This window comes from Scyliorhinus canicula, chromosome 2, assembly GCF_902713615.1.
Source record: "Scyliorhinus canicula chromosome 2, sScyCan1.1, whole genome shotgun sequence".
Classification (NCBI taxonomy): Eukaryota; Metazoa; Chordata; class Chondrichthyes; order Carcharhiniformes; family Scyliorhinidae; genus Scyliorhinus; species Scyliorhinus canicula.
Genome location: NC_052147.1, coordinates 246959441 through 246979419, shown reverse-complemented (window position 1 = coordinate 246979419; position 19979 = coordinate 246959441). Strand labels below are relative to the sequence as shown.

The following is a 19979-nucleotide window of genomic DNA, read 5'->3' as shown; positions in this document are numbered from 1 at the left end:
AATAGCTAGAATTCAGGGTCTATATGTTTCTGTTAGGATGAAGGGCAAGGCTGGCAGGAGTAGGAAACCTGGATGACAAAACATATTGAGGTTTTGGTCAGGAAAAAGAAGGAGGCATGGCTCAGGTACCAGCAGCTGGAATCAACGGATTCCCTGGAGGTCTACATGGGGTTACAGGAGTATACTCAAGAAGGAAATTAGAGGGCAGCACGGTGGCGCTGCGGTTAGCACTGCTGCCTCACAGCACCAAGGTTCCAGGTTTGATCCCAGCTCTGGGTCATTATCTGTGCAAAGTTTGCACATTCTCCCCGTGTTTGCGTGGGTTTCACCCCCAAAATCCAAAGATGTGCAGGGTAGGTGGATTGGCCACGCTAAATTGCCCCTTAATTAGAACAAATGAATTGGGTACTTAAATTTATTTATAAAAAGGAAATTAGGAGGGTAAAAAGAGTTTATGAGGTAGCTTTGTATGAGAGGATTAAGGTGAATCCAAAGGGATTATTTAAGTATGTAAAGGAAAAAGAATAACTAGAGAGAGTATAGGACCCCTCAAAGACCAAAGTGGACACATATATGTGGAAGCCCAGGAGGTGAGCTAGGTTCTCAATGATAATTTCATAGAATAGGATCATAGAATCCCTGCAGTGCAGACAAAGGCCATTCAGCCCATCGAGTCTACATCAAACCTCTGAACGAGCACCCCAACAAGGCCCATCCCCCATCCTATCCCTGTAACCCTCCCTGACCTTTTGGACACGAAGGACAATTTAGCATGGCCAATCCACCTAACCCGCATATCTTTGGACTGTGGAAGGAAACCGGAGCACCCGGAGGAAACCACGCAAGCACAGGGAGAACGTACAATCTCCACACAGTCACCGGAGGCCTGAACCCGGATACCTGGTGCTGTGAGGCAGTAGTGCTAACGACTGTGCCATTGTGCTTACCGTGGAGAAAGACATGAAAGACTTGGGAATCTGGGACAGTTAGCGGCAATAATGGGGACAGTTTGCATTACAGTAGTGGAGGTGATGAATGTATTAAAATGTATGAAGGTGGATAAATCTCCTTTCCCTGACCAGGCATATCCAAGAACACTGCATGAAGCTAGAGAAGATATCTGCATCACCGTTAGCCACGGGTGAAGTACCAGAAGACTGGAGGGTAGCAAATGTTGTGCCCTTATTTAAGAAGGGGTGCAAAGAAAAACCTGAGAATTATAGACCGATAAGACGAACATCTGTGGTGGGCAAGTTACTAGAGAGGATTTCGAGGGATAAGATATACAGGCATTTGGAAAGACATGGTTTGATTAGGAGTAGTCAGCACAACTTTGTGCACAGGAGATCATGCCTTACAAATCTGTTAAGAGTTCTTTGATGAAGTGACCAGGAAGGTTGATGAAGGCAGGGCGGTAGACGTAGTCTATATGGACTTCAGTGAGGTCTTTTTTAAAGTTCCACATGGTAGGCTGCTCTGGAAGGTTAGATCACATGAAATCCAGGGACAGCTGGCAAATTGGATATACAATTGGCTTGATGGTCGGAAGCAGAGGGTAAAGGTGGAAGGATGCTTATCGGACTGGAGGCCTGTGACTAGTGGTGTGCCTCAGGGATCAGTGCTGGGCCCATTGCTGTTTGTTATCTAGATCAAAGATCTGGATGAGAATGTACAAGACATGATCAATAAGTTTGCAGATGACACTAGAATAGGTGGTATTATAGACAGTGAGGAAGGTTATCAAAAATTGCAGCAGGATCTTGATCAGCTGGGGAAGTAGGCCGAGAAATGCCAAATGTGAGTTCAATACAGATAGGTGTGACATGTTGCATTTTGAAAAGTGAAATCAAGGTAGGACTTTCACGTTGAATGGTAGGACCTTAGGGAGTATCGTGGAACAGAGGGACCATGGAGATTAGGTGCATGGTTCTCTAAAGGTGGAATCACTGGGAGATAGCGGAGTGAAGAAGGCTTTTGGCATGCTGGCCTTCATCAGTCAGGGCATGGAGTAGAGACGTTGATAAGTTATGTTGCAGTTGTGCAGGACGTTGATGAGGCTGCACCAGTTTGTGTCCAGTTTTGGTCGCCTTGCTGTCGGAAAGATGTTATTAAACTGGAGAGAGTGCAGAAGAGATTTACAAGGATGTTGCCAGGGCTCAAGGGACTGAGATATAAGGAGAGATTGGACAGGCTAGGACTTTTTACTTTGAAGCATAGGAGACTGAGGGGTGATCTTATAGAGATGTATAAAACCATGAGAGGCAGGGATAGGGTGAATGCACTCAGTCATTTTCCCAGGTTTGGGGAATCGAGAACGAGAGGGCATTGGTTTAAGTTAAGAGGGGGAAGAATTTTTTTTTTTTTTTACAAAGGGTGGTACGTATGTGGAACGAGCTACCGGAGGAAGTGGTTGAGGCAGGGACATTGACAACATTGAAAAGGCACTTGGACAGATACATGGATAGGAAAGGTTTAGAGGGATATGGGCCATATGCAGGCAAATGGGGTTAGCTGAGATGGGCTTTTTGTTTGGCGTGGACCAGTTTGGGCCAAAGGGCATGTTTCCTTGCCGTAGATTCTAGATTCAGTGGGAAAATTATTTGAAACAATTCTGAGAGACAGGATAACTCACTTAAACTGTCACCCTCTTAAACCACTTAGAAAGTCACGGATTGATCATGGTTTTGTTAGGGGAAGATAGTGTCTGACTAACTTAATAGAATTTTTTGAGGAGTAAGCAGGGAGGATTGAAGAGGGGAGTGCAGTGGATGTTGACTACATAGATTTCAGTAAGGCATTTGACAAGGTCCCACATGGCAGACTGGTCAAAAAAGTGAAATCTCATTGGATACAGGGGAAGGTGGCAGATTGTATCCAAAATTAGCTCAGTGACAGGAAACAAAGAGTAATGAATGATGGATGCATTTGTGAATGGAAACGGTTCCAATGGTTTTCCACAAGGTTCAGTGTTGGGAGCCTTGCTTTTTGTTGTATTTATTAACGATTTAGACTTAAATATGGAAGGCATGATTAAGAAATTTGCAGATGACACAAACATTTTGAAATGTGAGGGACTGGTTTAGCACACTGGGCTAAATCGCTGCTTTGAAAGCTGACCAAGGCAGGCCACCAGCACGGTTCAATTACCGTACCAGCCTCCCCGAACAGGTGCCAGAATGTTGAGACTAAGGGCTTTTCACAGTAACTTCATTTGAAGCCTACTTGTGAAAATAAGCGATTTTCATTTAATTTCATTTTCAAATTGGCCATTGAGAGGATAGTGAGAATTCATATGTTCATAACTTTGTACATAAGATGTAGGAGCAGAATTAAGCCATTCAGCCCATCAGGTCTGCTCCGCCATTCTGTCATGGCTGATATGTTCCTCATCTGCTACCTACAATGGTACAGACCAAGAGCTGGATTGCAAAATCAGTCAGAGCATCTTCTCCCTAGAACACATGATCTAGGAGCAGGGGAAGGCAATTTAGCCTCCCGAGCCTAACACCCTCAATGTGATCATGGCTTATCCCATCCTGGCCTCAACTCCAACATCATGCCCGTTCAACCTGCTACCAATTAAAAATCTGTCTAACTCCTCCTTAGGGCAGCACAGCAGCATTGTGGATAGCACAATTGCTTCACAATTCCAGGGTCCCAGGTTCGATTCCGGCTTGGGTCACTGTCTGTGCGGAGTCTGCACATCCTCCCCGTGTGTGCGTGGGTTTCCTCCAGGTGCTCCGGTTTCCTCCCACAGTCCAAAGGTGTGCAGGTTCGGTGGATTGGCCATGATAAATTGCCCTTAGTGTTGGGCGGGGTTACTGGGTTATGGGGATAGGGTGGAGGTGTTGACCTTGGGTAGGGTGCTCTTTCCAAGAGCCGGTGCAGACTCGATGGACCGAATGGCCTCCTTCTGCACTGTAAATCCTATGATATTAAATTACTGATTGTCCCAGCATTAACCGCACTCTGGGGGTAGCGAATTCCACAGATTCCCAACCCTTGGGAGAAGTAGTTTTTCCTCAAATCTGTTTTAAATTTGCTACCTCTTATTCTAAAATTAAGACCTCTCATTTTAGAAGGCCCCACAAGAGGAAGCATCAGCTCCACATGTACTTTATCTTTACCTTTAGCATATTGTATTCCTCAATTAGATCCCCCCTCATTCTTCTAAACTCTAGGGCAGCACGGTGGCACAGTGAAAAGCATTGCTGCCTCACGGCACCGAGGTCCCGGCTTCGATCCTTGCTCTGGGTCACTGTCTGTGTGGAGTTACCACATTCTCCCCGTGTTTGCGTGGGTTTCACCCCCACAACCCAAAGATGTGCAGGGTAGGTAGATTGGCCACGCTAAATTGCCCCTTAATTTGGGGGGGGGGGGGGGGAATGAATAGGGTACTCTAAAAAAAATTTAAAATTCTTCTAAACTCTAGAGAGTATAAGCCAATCTCTCCTCATGTGACAAACCCCTCATCTCTGGAATCAGTATAGGGAACCTCTCTTCAATCTCTCATGTGGCAAACCCCTCATCCCTGGAATTAATCTAGTGAACCTCCTCTGAACTGCCTTCAATGCATTTCCTCAAATAATGGGACCAAAACTGTGCACAATACTCCAGGTGCGATCTTACCAATGCCTTGTTTAGTCGCAACAACACTTCCTTACCTTTATACACAATTCCTTTTGCTACAAATGGCAACAGTCCATTTGCTTTCCTTATTATCTGCTGTACCTGCATGCTCATTTTCTGGGACTCGCGCACGAGGACACCCAGATCGCTCTGCATCGGAGCACCCCACAGTCTCTTCCCATTTAGATAATAAGTTGTGATTCCATTTTTTCAACGAAAATGCATGACCTCCCACTCATCCACATTACACTCCCATCTTCCACATTTTGGCCCACTCTCCTAACCTATCTATATCCATTTGTAACGTCATTTCCTCATTGCAACTTACTGTCCCACATATTTTTGTGTCAGCTGCAAGAGGTTGAAGAAGTGAGAGAACTTGGGGATGCATGCTCGCAGGTCCTTGAAGGTGGTTGGATAGGTGGACAAGGTGGTCAAGAAAGCAGATGGAATGCTTTATTTTATGAAGCAAGGTATTGAATACAAAAACAGAGATGTAATGATGGAACTGTGTAAACACTGGTTAGGCCTACCATAATTGGAATTTTGCATATATTTCAGGTCACCTCATTACAGGAATGACATAATTGCCCTGGAGAAGATGCAGAGAATATTTACAAGAATATTGGAAGGGTTTGAAAATTGCACCCGTTTGGATGGCTAGGGTTCTTTTCCAACAACAGAGGAGGTTAAAGGGAGGTACAAAATTATGAGGGTCCCAGAAAGAAAAGACTTGTTTCCCAAGCTGAGGGGTCAATTATCAGGGGCATAGATTTCAGGTGATTGGTAAGTGGAATAGAGAGGACATGAGGAAAAACATTGCTGTAACCTGCAAGGCGACAGACCAGGTGGAGGGTGATGGAATGTAACGTGCTGTAACCTGCAAGGCGACAGACCAGGTGGAGTGTGATGGAATGCAACGTGCTGTAACCTGCAAGGCGACAGACCAAGTGTTGGAAAGTGGGATTAAAAGGAGTGGCTAGTTTCATTTTTCTGGCTGATGCAGACATGATGGGCTGAATGGCCTCTTTCTGCTCCGTAAAGTTTCTATAGTTCTATGCCACAATCAGACCTCATACTCTTAATCTATAAAGCAAAATTAGGATTTTGAAATACAGCGTACTCACCTACTGGCAGCCCCTCAATGGTTGCCCCTTGTAATCTGCGAATCCCAATTATTTGGAGACTGTTACCTTCACTCAGGAGTATGAAGTATATTGGTTAGGGTGGCATCATCGCTACAAACTTCACACCTACAAAAAAATTTAAACTTAGCTTTTTAACTCGTACATAAAACTTAATTTTAAAAATGTTCACTGCATTGTTAACTACGTTCAAATTCTAACCTATTAACTAATACAACAATCTATACATTATGGTGCATTGAGTAGATAAGACAAAGGTTGCAACACAATGCTTCAAATCATGTACATTCCTAAACATCAACCAGAAAGCATTTCAAAACAATCAAAATATTCCCACATCATTTTCTGCAATTAATGGCAGGCCTCTCTGAAACATTGTCTAATTTAACTAATGAGCATGGCATGGGGTATTTGCATAATCTCAATCCAGAGATTTGATAACAAAATCTAAAATGACACCAGTGCAACACTGAAGGAGTGCTACATTGAAGAGTGTTCACAAATAAAATATTAAACTGAGGCCTCATTTGTCCTCTCAGGCCAATATAAAAGATCCTACGGCACCATGTGACGAACATAGGAATTTTCCCCAGTGTTCTGGCACACATTTATCCCTCAACTAATGTCAATGAAACAGGCTATCTGGATATTAGTGCATTGTCGTTTATGGGACCTTGCTGTGCATTAATTGGCTGCTGTGTTTCCCCACGGTGACTATTTCAAAATCACTTAATTGGCTGAAAAGCCTGTCCTGAGGCTGCAAAATGAGCTACATAATGCAAGTCTTTCTTAATCCAGGCCACCTCGAAACATAAATGCAGGCAGCTCTTTCAGTACTCATGTTCAACCAAAATAAATCAAATATAATTTTCAAAGAACGGTCAACATTTCAAAAATATTAGAGCAGCACACAAGACAAGTTGTGTTCTTTAGTTTATAATCTTCACATAGGAAATTGTAAAGTATAATAAAACTGTTAAATTACGGTGCATATGATCCCTCACACTATTGTATCATATTGTCCATCATGCCACTGCGTGAATAGGGAAGGAACTTCTAGTTACCCTTACCAGGATATATCAATCGTCTGACAAGTGCTGCAATGGCATAGATGCAGTTCTACGTGCCATTGAAACAAAGAAAAACACGGTAATATGGGGCGGGATTCTCCGACCCCCCCCCACCGGGTCGGAGAATCGCTGGGGGTCGGCGTGAATCCCGCCCCCGCCAGCCTCCAAATTCTCCCACGCCCCAAAAGTCGCGCGTGAATTGCGCCACCCGCCTCGGAGAATGGGGGGGGGCCGGCGTGACTCAATGGGTCCCGGGGCTGCTTTGCGCAAGTCAAAGAGACACAGCCGGAGTGAGACACATCCAGAGTGGGAATTTGGAACTTGGTAATTTGGTGCAGTGAGGTATTTCAGTGCAGAGTGGCATAAGGTGCTTTTTCCCTCCTGTTTTGTTCTCTTTCTTTCTTCTGGCCTGTAACTTTTAATCTGCAGTGAGAGAACCAGAGAGTATCTATGAACCTGGAAATGGAAATGGAAGTGATTTTTATTTATTTTTTATTACCTTTTCAAATTTGTTGGGGGGGGGGGGGAAAGAGAGAGAAAGAGAGAAACTGAAGTGACATCAAAGTACAGCTGTGATCTGTTTGGCTGGTTGGGAAGCTCCACTAAATTTAAAATTAACCATTGTTAAACTAATTAAACATAATTACTTAATTATAATTTAGAGGGGTATCTAAGCCAGAGATCAGAGAGTACTGTATTTAGCTTTCACATTTATAGTAGAAATCAAGTGTGAGGAAACATATAGTTCACAGTAACTTTTTAAAAAAACTTTTAAATTTAATTTACTAATTAATTGACGCAATGTCAGTCAGAGGGGTGCAGTGCTCTGACTGTGAGATGTGGCAGGTCCGGGAGGGTTCCGGCGTCCCGGATGGCTTCATCTGCAGAAAATGCACCCAACTGGAGGTCCTCGCAGACCGCATGGTTCGGTTGGAGCAGCAATTGGATGCACTTAGGAGCATGGCGGAAAGCGTCATAGATAGCAGTTATATAAATGTGGTCATAACCAAGGTGCAGGCAGAGAAATGGGTGACCACCAGAAAGGGCAGGCAGTCAGTGCAGGAATCCCCTGTGGTTGTCCCCGTCTCAAACAGGTATACCCCTTTGGATACTGTCGGGGAGGTTATCAGGGGAAAACAGCAGAAGCCAGAGCAGTGGCACCACGGCTGGCTCTGATGTTCAGAAGGGAGGGTCAATGCGCAGAAGAGCACTAGTCATAGGGGACTCTATAGTCAGGGGCACAGATAGGCGCTTCTGTGGACGTGAAAGAGTGAAAGAGACTCCAGGATGATATGTTGACTCCCTGGTGCCAGGGTATAGGATGTCTCTGAACGGGTAGCGGGCATCCTGAAGGGGGAGAGCAAACAGGCAGAGGTCGTTGTACATATTGGTACTAACGACACAGGCAGGAAGGGGCATGAGGTCCTGCAGCAGGAGTTCAGGAAGCTAGGCAGAAAGCTAAAAGACAGGACCTCTAGGGTTGTAATCTCGGGATTACTCCCTGTGCCATGTGCCAGTGAGGCTAGAAATAGGAAGATAGAGCAGCTAAACGCGTGGCTAACCAGCTGGTGTAGGAGGGAGAGTTTCCTTTATCTGGACCACTGGGAGCTCTTCTTATCCAGGTCACACCTGCCCCGGAAGGACAGGTTGCATCTAAACTGGAGGCGCATAAATATCCTGGGCGCGAGGTTTGCTAATGTCACAAGGGATTGGTTTAAACTAGTATGGCAGGAGGGTGGGCACCGGAGCAATAGGTCAGAAGGTGAAAGCATTGAGGGAGAATGAGGGAATAGGGCCAGTATGGCTCTGATGCAGAGCAGACAGGGAGATGTTGCTGAGCGCAGCGGGTCTGATGGCCTGAAGTGCATATGTTTTAATGCAAGAAGTATTACGGGTAAGGCAGATGAACTTCGAGCTTGGATTACTACTTGGAACTATGATGTTGTTGCCATTACAGAGACCTGGTTGTTAGATGTATTAGATGCTGTGGTATGAAGAGGCAAGAGTTCAGCTCCTTTTTCACCAACACACCTTTAATGGTTCAAACTCACTCTGCACAGAACTCAACAGATCACCAGATCCAGAGGCCACCTGAAGCCCCTTTACATTTCAGTCTCAATCATTGAACACTTAACATAAATGAGACAATCACTGAACACTTAACATAAACGAGACAACTATTGCAATGTATCTTAACCCATTACTTAACAGTCTCCCCTTCCTTGGAGAAAAAAAACAATTAGGTGAAAACAAAATTTGAAGTAATTAAAATTTCAAGAAACTAAAACACACACCTGATTCCCCCTTTTTTTTTTTTTGAGTAGACTCGTCATGTCTGTCTGCTCTGTCTAAATTTGAAAATTTGTAATCGGTATCCATTATCCTTGAAGAATGTACCCTAACAGTTTGATTACCATGTTGCAAAATAAATGTTTTGCCATCTATGCCCATGATCTTCCCTGGGCCTTTCCATTCATTAGAATTGTCTCTCTTATAGTATACCATGTCTCCTTGCTGAAAAACGGCATCTGATGGCCGTACATTATGTCTTAAAGCTCTGCAAATTCTTTCAGAGACTTCTGCTTCCAAAAAAGCTTTTCTACTGCTATGTAACGCATTTAAATGTTCAGCAAAACCTGAGCTAATTGTAGTCCCTTCCTAAACTGCAGGCTGGTCATTAAAATAGAGGGAATTTTAGGATTTCTACCAGACACTAATTGATAAGGACTATAACCCCCAACCATCTACAATGAATTCTTTGCATGTACCGCCCATGCTAAAGCTGAATTTAGCGTGCAGTTTGGTCGATCTCCCAAAATTTTCCAAAGCACGTCATCGATAACAGCATGATTTCTTTCGCAGACACCATTACTGAACGGACTTTCTGCAGCCGTGTTCATAACTCTGATATTCATGTTTTCACACATATCCCTCAACTCATCATTAGCAAATTCTCCCCCATTGTCCGTAAAGAATTTTGCTGGTGAACCCATTCCTGCCCCGATCCATTTTTCCACAATTTGATCCAGAATTACTCTCTTTTCTTTACTTCGTACAATCGTTGACTGACTAAATCTGGTTGCTAAATCTACAAAATGCTAAATAAATATATTATTTGCTTCATCCCAGATCTTACGGTCCATGGCCAAAGGTAGGGTTACTATCGGTCGCGCTGGTGTCCTTCTGTACTTCCTGCAAACTTCACAGCGATCACTAACCTGTTCTATCAGTTTAGTATAGTCGTCATCCCTTACCCCTGCATCCTTTAATAAATATTTCAGCCTCCGAGGAGATGGATGTGCAAATTGCCTATGCAGTTTTACTACAACAAGCTTTTTATCAGCTAAACTCCCATTATCAACTGCCATTAACACATCCTTAACCACTCTACTTGAAATATTATTTGTCAGTAATGGAATACAATAGTGTCCCGACTGTGTAAATTGTAAGTCCACCGTCCTTCCAAAAACTGTTGCCTTATCCTGTTCCATATCCAGCTTCATGTGTGCCTTCTTCATCGACGGTCTGCTCAGAAGCAAAGGTATCTCACTTGATACAACATCCGTGCTAATGAAATGGTTCACTCCAGCAATATTGCAAGGGGTCACCACTCTTTTCAGTGACTTCAGAGTATTATCATCCCCAAACCCGAAACTTGTGGAACTTTTAAATTCCTTAACCTTGTTACGATTTTCAGCATCCAAGGAGTCCAGATAACATTTTAACCAGTCAATCCCACACACAGTAGATGTGCAGCCACTGTCCAATACAGCACAGTTAAAGGATTCTGCAACCAACACCCTCATTACCGGCATAAAACAGCTTGTTAATAGGACAATGTCTTCTTTCTGGTCACTATCGTTTTCCTCTTCTGACTCTTCCATGTCATATGTCGCTTAAAATACTCTATCATAACGAGTTGGACAGTTGAAAGCATAATGGTATTGAGAGTCACATCGAAAACATCGATTTATCATGCCCCGTGCATTTCTGGGGTTCATCCTCCTATTGTCGGTTCTAGCTGGGTTTCGGTCTTCATAATTTCCTTGTCTCGGTCTTCTTTTATAGTCTTGAGGCAACCAGTCAATCCCACACACAGTAGATGTGCAGCCACTGTCCAATACAGCACAGTTAAAGGATTCTGCAACCAACACCCTCATTACCGGCATAAAACAGCTTGTTAATAGGACAATGTCTTCTTTCTGGTCACTATCGTTTTCCTCTTCTGACTCTTCCATGTCATATGTCGCTTAAAATACTCTATCATAACGAGTTGGACAGTTGAAAGCATAATGGTATTGAGAGTCACATCGAAAACATCGATTTAAGCTATTTGGGTCATCAGAGCCATTGGAATCGAATGTTTCCCCAGAAGTTTTTTTAAAGCTGTTGTCATCTGTTCGAATAAGGTATCATTATCCGTAAACTGAACTCCTGTCAAAACCAGGAGCCTATCCATGTTGCTCACTCTAGCACAGTCAAGTAATTTAAAGGCCAACACAGCCTGTGTTTCTGCAGCTTTTTATATAGTCTGCCAAATTCCATTATATAGTCTTCCATAGATAAAACCTCCATTTTCCGGAACTTATCAAAATCCGACCATGCTTCATACGCACTTAACAAGTCATCTTTCTTAGAAATCTTGTCCATATAATGTAATAAAGTCGCCAGACCTTCTTCTGAGTCTAACTCTTCCAACTCCAGCTCAGAAAGCACTTTGTTTCGGATTTTACTGCCATATGGTAAAGAAAGAGCCAATGCCATACCTGGTTTTCTCTTTCCTAAAGCAGTCACATTAGTCCACATAACTACTGCACTTTTCCATTGGTCGTATGATTCCCTTTCAGAAAATAAGGGAGGATAAGCATAACCAGCCATCTTCGTCCTGGGTTCAGCCATGTTCCCCTTTTTTTTAACCCCTTGGCTTGATCTGGAAAAATTGTATCTTTCAAGCCTTCACGTTTACACAGCAACCATTCTCTGCTGCCAATTGTTAGATAGATAGATTACATAGAATTTACAGTGCAGAAGGAGGCCATTCGGCCCATCGAGTCTGCACCGGCTCCTGGAAAGAGCACCCTACCCCTACCAAGGTCAACACCTCCACCCTATCCCCATAACTCAGTAACCCCACCCAACACTAAGGGCAATTTTGGACACTAAGGGCAATTTACCACAGCCAATCCACCTAACCCGCACATCTTTGGACTGTGGGAGGAAACCGGAGCACCCGGAGGAAACCCACGCACACACGGGGAGGATGTGCAGACTCCGCACAGACAGTGACCCAAGCCGGAATCGAACCTGGGACCCTGGAGCTGTGAAGCGATTGTGCTATCCACAATGCTACCGTGCTGCCCTATGTATTAGATGCTGTGGTATGAAGAGGCAAGAGTTCAGCTCCTTTTTCACCAACACACTTTTAAATGGTTCAAACTCACTCTGCACAGAACTCAACAGATCACCAGATCCAAAGGCCACCTGAAGCCCTTTACATATCAGTGTCAATCATTGAACACTTAACAAAAATGAGACAACTTTTGCAATGTCTCTTAACCCATTACTTAACACTGGTTGAGGGAAGGATAGGATTGGCAGCTAAACGTTCCGGGATTTAGATGTTTCAGGCGGGATAGAAGGGCACGTAAAAGGGGTGACGGTGTTGCGCTACTGCTTAGGGAGAATATCACAGCTGAACTGTGGGAGGACACCTCAGAGGGCAGCGAGGCTATATGGGTAGAGATCAGGAATAAGAAGGCTGCAGTCACAATGTTGGGGATTTACTACAGGCCACCCAACAGCCAGGGGGAGATAGAGGAGCAGATAGGTAGACAGATTTTGGAAACGAGTAAAAACAACAGGGTTGTTGTGATGGGAGACTTCAACTTCCCCAATATTGACTGGGACTCACTTAGTGCTAGGGGCTTAGATGGGGCAGAGTTTGTAAGGAGCATCCAGGAGGGCATCTTAAAACAATATGTAGACAGTCCAACTCGGGAAGGGGCTGTACTGGACCTGGTATTGGGGAATGAGTCTAGCCAAGTGGTAGACGTTTCAGTAGGGGAGCATTTCGGGAACAGTGACCACAATTCAGTAAGTTTTAAAGTGCTGGTGGTGAAGGATAAGAGTGGTCCTGGGGTTAATGTGCTAAATTAGGGGAAGGCTAATTATAGCAATATTAGGCGTGAACTGAAGAACCTAGATTGGGGCGGATGTTTGAGGGTAAATCAACATCTGACATGTGGTAGGCTTTCAAGTGTCAGTTGAAAGGAATTCAGGACTGGCATGTTCCCGTGAGGAAGAAGGATAAATACGACAAATTTCAGGAACCTTGGATAACAAGAGATATTGTAGGCCTCGTCAAAAAGAAAAAGGAGGCATTTGTCAGGGCTAGAAGGCTGGGAACAAACAAAGCCTGTGTGGAATACGGAAAATAGGAAGGAACTTAAGCAAGGAGTCAGGAGGGCTAGAAGGGGTCACGAAAAGTCATTGGCAAATAAGGTTAAGGAAAATCCCAAGGCTTTTTACACGCACATAAAAAGCAAAAGGGTAGCCAGGGAAAGGGTTGGCCCACTGAAGGATAGGCAAGGGAATCTATGTGTGGAGCCAGAGGAAATGGGCGAGGTACTAAATGAATACTTTGCATCAGTATTCACCAAAGAGAAACATTTGGTGGATGCTGAGTCTGGAGAAGGGTGTGTAGATAGCGTGGGTCACATTGAGATCCAAAAAGACACGGTGTTGGGTGTCTTGAAAAATATTAAGGTAGGTAAGTCCCCAGGGCCTGATGGGATCTACCCCAGAAAAGTGAAGGAGACTAGAGAGGAAATTGCTGAGGCCTTGACAAAAATCTTTGGACCCTCACTGTCTTCAGGTGATGTCCCGGAGGACTGGAGAATAGCCAATGTTGTTCCTTTGTTTAAGAAGGGTAGCAAGGATAATCCAGGGAACTACAGGCCAGTGAGCCTTACGTCAGTGGAATGGAAATTACTGGAGAGAATTCTTCGAGACAGGATCTCCTCCCATTTGGAAGCAAATGGACGTATTAGTGCGAGGCAGCATGGTTTTGTGAAGAGGAGGTTGTGTCTCACTAACTTGATAGAGTTTTTCGAAGAGGTCCCAAAGATGATTGATGCAGGTAGGGCAGTGGATGTTGTCTATATGGACTTCAGTAAGGCCTTTGACAAGGTCCCTCATTGCAGACTGGTACAAAAGGTTACGTCACACGGGATCAGGGGTGAGCTGGCTAGGTGGATACAGAACTGGCTAGGTCATAGAAGACAGAGAGTAGCAATGGAAGGGTGCTTTTCTAATTGGAGGGCTGTGACTAGTGGTGTTCCACAGGGATCAATGCTGGGACCTTTGCTGTTCATAGTATAGATAAATGATTTGGAGGACAATGTAACTGGTCTGATTCGTAAGTTTGCATACGACACAAAGGTTGGTGGAATTGCGGATAGCGATGAGGACTGTCAGAGGATACAGCAGGATTTAGATTGTTTGGAGACTTGGGCGAAGAGATGGCAGATGGAGTTTAATCCGGACAAATGTGAGGTATTGCATTTTGGAAGGTCTAATGCAGGTAGGGAATATACAGTAAATGGTAGAACCCTCAAGAGTATTGAAAGTCAGAGAGATCTAGGTCTACAGGTCCACAGGTCACTGAAAGGGGCAACACGGGTGGAGAAGGTAGTCAAGAAGGCATACAGCATGCTTGCCTTCATTGGCCGGGGCATTGAGTATAAAAATTGGCAAGTCATGTTGCCGCTGTATAGAACCTTAGTTAGGCCACACTTGAAGTATAGTGTTCAATTCTGGTCGCCACACTACCAGAAGGATGTGGAAGCTTTAGAGAGGGTGCAGAAGAGATTTACCAGGATGTTGCCTGGTATGAAGGGCATTAGCTACGAGGAGCGGTTGAATAACTCGGTTTGTTCTCACTGGAACGACGGAGGTTGAGGGGCGACGTGATAGAGGTCTACAAAATTATGAGGGGCATTGACAGAGTGGATAGTCAGAGGCTTTTCCCCACGGTAGAGAGGTCGATTACTAGGAGGCATAGGTTTAAGGTGCGAGGGGCATGGTATAGAGTAGATTTACGAGGCAGGTTTTTCTTACACAGAGAGTAGTGGGTGCCTGGAACTCGCTGCCGGAGGAGGTGGTGGAAGCAGGGTCGATAGTGACATTTAACGGGCACCTTGACAAATACATGAAGAGGATGGGAATAGAGGGATACGGACCCAGGAAGTGCAGAAGATTGTATTTTAGTCGGGCAGCATGGTCGGCACGGGCTTGGAGGGCCGAAGGGCCTGTTCCTGTGCTGTACTTTTCTTTGTTCTCTGACTGCTCCGGCCCGCGATGGGCTGTGTTCGCGCCTGTCTTTTTCCAGGTCCCGCCGGCGTAAATCAAGGTAGGTCCCTACCGGCAGGACCCAGCTCCGTGGGTGGCCTCTGGGGTCCGGGGGGGGGGGGGGGGGGGGGGGGGGGGGGTCTGGCCCCGGGGGATGCCCCCATGGTGGCCTGGCCCGCGGTCAGGGCCCCCCGATTCACAGGCGGGCCTGTGCCGTGGGGGCACTCTATTCCTACACACCGCCCGTGTAGGCCTCCGCTATGGCCGGCGCGAAGGTGAACCCCCTGTTCTTGCGTGGGGATGACGTCAGCAGACGCTGACGCTCCCGCGCATGCACGGACACGCGCCGGCCGGCGGAGTCCCTTGGGCCCCGGCCTTCCACGCCACAAAGGTTGCAACACAATGCTTCAAATCATGTACATTGCTAAACATCAACCAGAAAGTATTTCAAAACAATCAAAATATTCCCACACCATTTTCTGCAATTAATGGCAGGCCTCTCGGAAACATTGTCTAATTTAACTAATGAGCATAGTATGGGGTATTTGCATAATTTCAATCCAGATATTTGAACACAAAATCTAAGATGACATCAGTGCAAAACTGAAGGAGTGCTACACTGAAGAGTGTTCACAAATAAAATATTAAACTGAGGCCTCATTTGTGCTCTCAGGCCAATATAAAAGATCCTACAGCACCATGTGACGAACATAGGAATTTTCCCCCAGTGTCCTGGCACACATTTATCCCTCAACGCAAATCACTCCGGTGCCGTCCTAACCAATGAAGGTGTGGAGGATTCCGCATCTTTGGGGCGGCCCGACGCTGGAGTGGTTCCCGCCACTCCACAGTGCCGTTTCTGCCCGCCTCATCAATTCCCAAAGAATCCCTCCCAAGGTCTTTCTGTTAAAGGAAAATTCTAAAATTTGAAGCTTACTTGATTCACAAATACTGTGGCTGCCTGATTTCATTTAAATCCATTGTTTCAAATGGACTGCTTTCCACCAATACCTATTGTACACTAAATATGACAGAGCACTCTGCGCAAGCAACTGAACATTGACTGCTCATAAAGATGTCAGAGGGCAGGAGGAAATGGGCATGAGCACTATCCAGGGAGGGGTATGGTAAAGATTGCTCAGAGTTCTAGAGTGCTTTGATACTCCAACTAATTTACTGTCAGTTTTGCTGGTTTTATACCTTCTATGAAAAACTCTTAATAAGTCTTTTAAAAACTGTAGCCATCTAAGATGGCCACCTGCAAAGGATGATGGGAATTATGGCCAACCCAGGACTCTGACAGATACACAGCTATGTGTATCTAAAACACAGGTAACCACACCTGACCAAAATTTTAATGGCCCATTTTTCCAGGACAACAGAACTCCAATCAAGCAACCGGTACAGCCACAGACTGATCGGCACCACTCCCTTGCTCAGAAAGCCCAACTGCCAAGGTCAATGCCCGCTAAGGTGCCGCCCAGCTACCAAGGCACCCGCCCTTTCATTGGCCGAAATCGAAGAGAGTGATCAGAGCCCTGTCGAACTATTGGGTCCAAGGTTAAGGACTGCCCCAAAGAGCGCAAAATCCCAGAGGGATAAAAGAGAGCGCAGCCATTTTTTTGGATTGTCTTGGATCCGGCCTGTGCCACCCAAGTGCAGAAGAAACAGCCAGTTAAGTTCAAGACCAACGATCGCTACCTGACGGATGAGCCCAGCAGAGACAGAGCCACTTTCTTTGAACCAGCCAAGTGAAATCCAGATAAAGGCCTTTATCCATTTGCACAGTGCCAGTCGCCTGAAGTTAAGTATAGGTTATTGTAGCTGATAGGTGTAGTTTAACTCGTAGTAGATATTGTGTTTGCATGTTGAGATAACTCTTGTGTATGTAAATAAACCACCTATTGAACTTACTAACTGGTTGTAAGGTCATTTGATCGATGGGGAAGGCTTGCGGTTCACCAAGTTAAACAAATAAAGCAACAAAACCAGCATAAATAGAGGGCAAACAGCCAGAGTCTGCGTGGTTCTGTCAAATCACAGGGCAATCCATGTGGAGTAATTCCTGCAATTGGAAGTTTTGAAGTTCTCACACAAATCGAGACAAGATCTGGGCGAATGGATTCAACTTTCAAGAAATTTGGACGAGCAAAGCTAACTGTCCATTTGAAATGAAAGATATTCAGAGGTTGTTCCTACTTATCCTGCTAGAAGAGAATTTGGATCACTGAGCCATTCAAGCAAGATGGCTACTGAATGAAAAGAAATCAGTGCAGATAATGAACCAAGAAGATGGACTGATGAACGTGTGACATAGAACATAGAACGATACAGCGCAGTACAGGCCCTTCGGCCCACGATGTTGCACCGACATGGGAAGTCAAAAACTAAAGGCCATCTAACCTACACTATGCCATTATCATCCATATGCTTATCCAATAAACTTTTAAATGCCCTCAATGTTGGCGAGTTCACTACTGTTGCAGGTAGGGCATTCCACGGCCTCACCACTCTTTGCATAAAAAACCTACCTCTGACCTCTGTCCTATATCTATTACCCCTCAATTTAAAGCTATGTCCCCTCGTGCTAGCCACCTCCATCCGCGGGAGAAGGCTCTCACTGTCCACCCTATCTAATCCTCTGATCATTTTGTATGCCTCTATTAAATCACCTCTTAACCTTCTTCTCTCTAACGAAAACAACCTCAAGTCCATCAGCTTTTCCTCATAGGATTTTCCCTCCATACCAGGCAACATCCTGGTAAATCTCCTCTGCACCCGTTCCAAAGCTTCCACGTCCTTCCTATAATGAGGCGACCAGAACTGTACGCAATACTCCAAATGCGGCCGTACCAGAGTTGTGTACAGCTGCAACATGACCTCATGGCTCCGGAACTCAATCCCTCTACCAATAAAGGCCAACACACCATAGGCCTTCTTCACAACCCTATCAACCTGGGTGGCAACTTTCAGGGATCTATGTACATGGACACCGAGATCCCTCTGCTCATCCACACTGCTAAGAATTTTACCATTAGCCAAATATTCTGCATTCCTGTTATTCTTTCCAAAGTGAATCACCTCACACTTCTCTACATTAAACTCCATTTGCCACCTCTCAGCCCAGCTCTGCAGCTTATCTATGTCCCTCTGTAACCTGCAACATCCTTCCACACTGTCTACAACTCCACCGCCAATCCAGCAATATCCTTTGCCAGGTAATTAGAGAGGCGCAGGCCATGACATCAGTCCATTCCCCTCCATCAGCTCCGGCATTTCCAACACCCCAAAGATCACCAGCATTGGTTTTGGCTTGACCTCTACCCCATAATCTTCGATAGCATCCCTAAAGTGTCTCCTTGCTGGTTCCACACCCCGATTGTAGACTGCACCACCGGGCTCACTGTATACCTCCCCGATACAGACGGAGGTGACACCGTCACCATGGCCCTCAAGCCAGACCCCCTTAAGGACTCCTCCTCCATCTTAATCCAATCTAACCCCTTCCCCCTCCCGTCTCACCTTCTCCACATTTGCCACCCACTAATAGGGACCTCTTTACCCCTGGTACCTTCACCGCCCATACAAACTCCGAGATCACTGCATCCTATTTCCATGAAAAGGTCCTAAGGATAAAGATCGGGAGGGTCTGAAATAAAAACAGAAACCTTTGCAGCACATTCATCTTAACCAGGCCTGGATAGAGTGGACATGGAGAGGATGTTTCCACTTGTAGGAAAAAATAGAAGCAGAGGACACCATCTCAGACTAAAGGGATGATCCTTCAAAACAGAGGTGAGACGGAATTTCTTCAGCCAAAGGGTGGTGAATCTGTAGAACTCTTTGCCGCAGAAGGATGTGGAGGCCAAATCACTGAGTGTCTTTAAGACAGAGATAGATGGGTTCTTGATTAATAAGGGGATCAGAGGCTATGGGGAGAAGGCAGAAGAGTGGGGATGAGAAAATATCAGCCATGATTAAATGGCGGAGCAGACTCGATGGGCCGAGTGGCCTAATTCTGCTCCTATGTCTTATGGTCCATCAATCCTCTCAGAGTGCTACTGTTCCCTCAATGGCCTTTGACCAGTCCTCGTGCATCTCCTTTCTTTGCTGGTGGACTTTACATGCAAGAGTCCTCTAGAAACCTCAATGACAACAGTGCTTTGCCTCCAATTGATGCCTTTCTTTCCCACAAAGATCGCTAAAAGCAAGTGCAAAGTTTCAAAAACACCAAAATGTTGGCTTCAATCTCAAGAGGATTGGAATACCAAAGTGAGGAACTGATCTTTCAGTGTCTTCAGTTTTAGGCACCACGGTATATTTTGGCCTTAGAGGCTTCACAGTGCAGAGTCACCAGAATGCCAGAGGTTGCACAAACTTGGTTTATACTGTCTATAATTTAAAGTTTTGGAAAATTAATCAAAATGTTTATAATTATGAAAGACATCCTCGGATTACAGAAATTCAGATCAAGAGACATTAACTTAAATTTATCGGCAACAATTTCAGGGGGAGATCATGAATCACTTTTTCCCCACACAGCTCTGAAAACCTGGGGCTGGATTCTCCGCACCCCGGCGGTGAAACCGTGTTCGGCAGCAGGGCGGAGAATCTGCTTTCGTGCACGAAATCTGGACCGGCGCCAGTTTCGCTATTCTCCGCCCCCCAAATTGTGCCAAGTATCCACCGCCTCAGGCCATTGCTCGAGACCCGCTCCGCTATTCTCCGTCCCCAACCGCCCAAATTCCGACAGCGTGGTTCTAAGATGGTCCTGTCGTTTGGCAAC

At 45.3% G+C, this 19979-nt stretch overlaps 1 protein-coding gene across 1 annotated transcript in view; it reads right to left on the bottom strand.

Annotated features, from left to right (window-relative positions):
- Nucleotides 1-19979, bottom strand: part of spopla (speckle type BTB/POZ protein like a) — a 251904-nt gene that overhangs the window by 112858 nt on the left and 119067 nt on the right. The window contains 1 exon segment of the mRNA XM_038789941.1: nt 5757-5882. The gene's annotated coding sequence lies outside the window, so the exon portion shown is untranslated.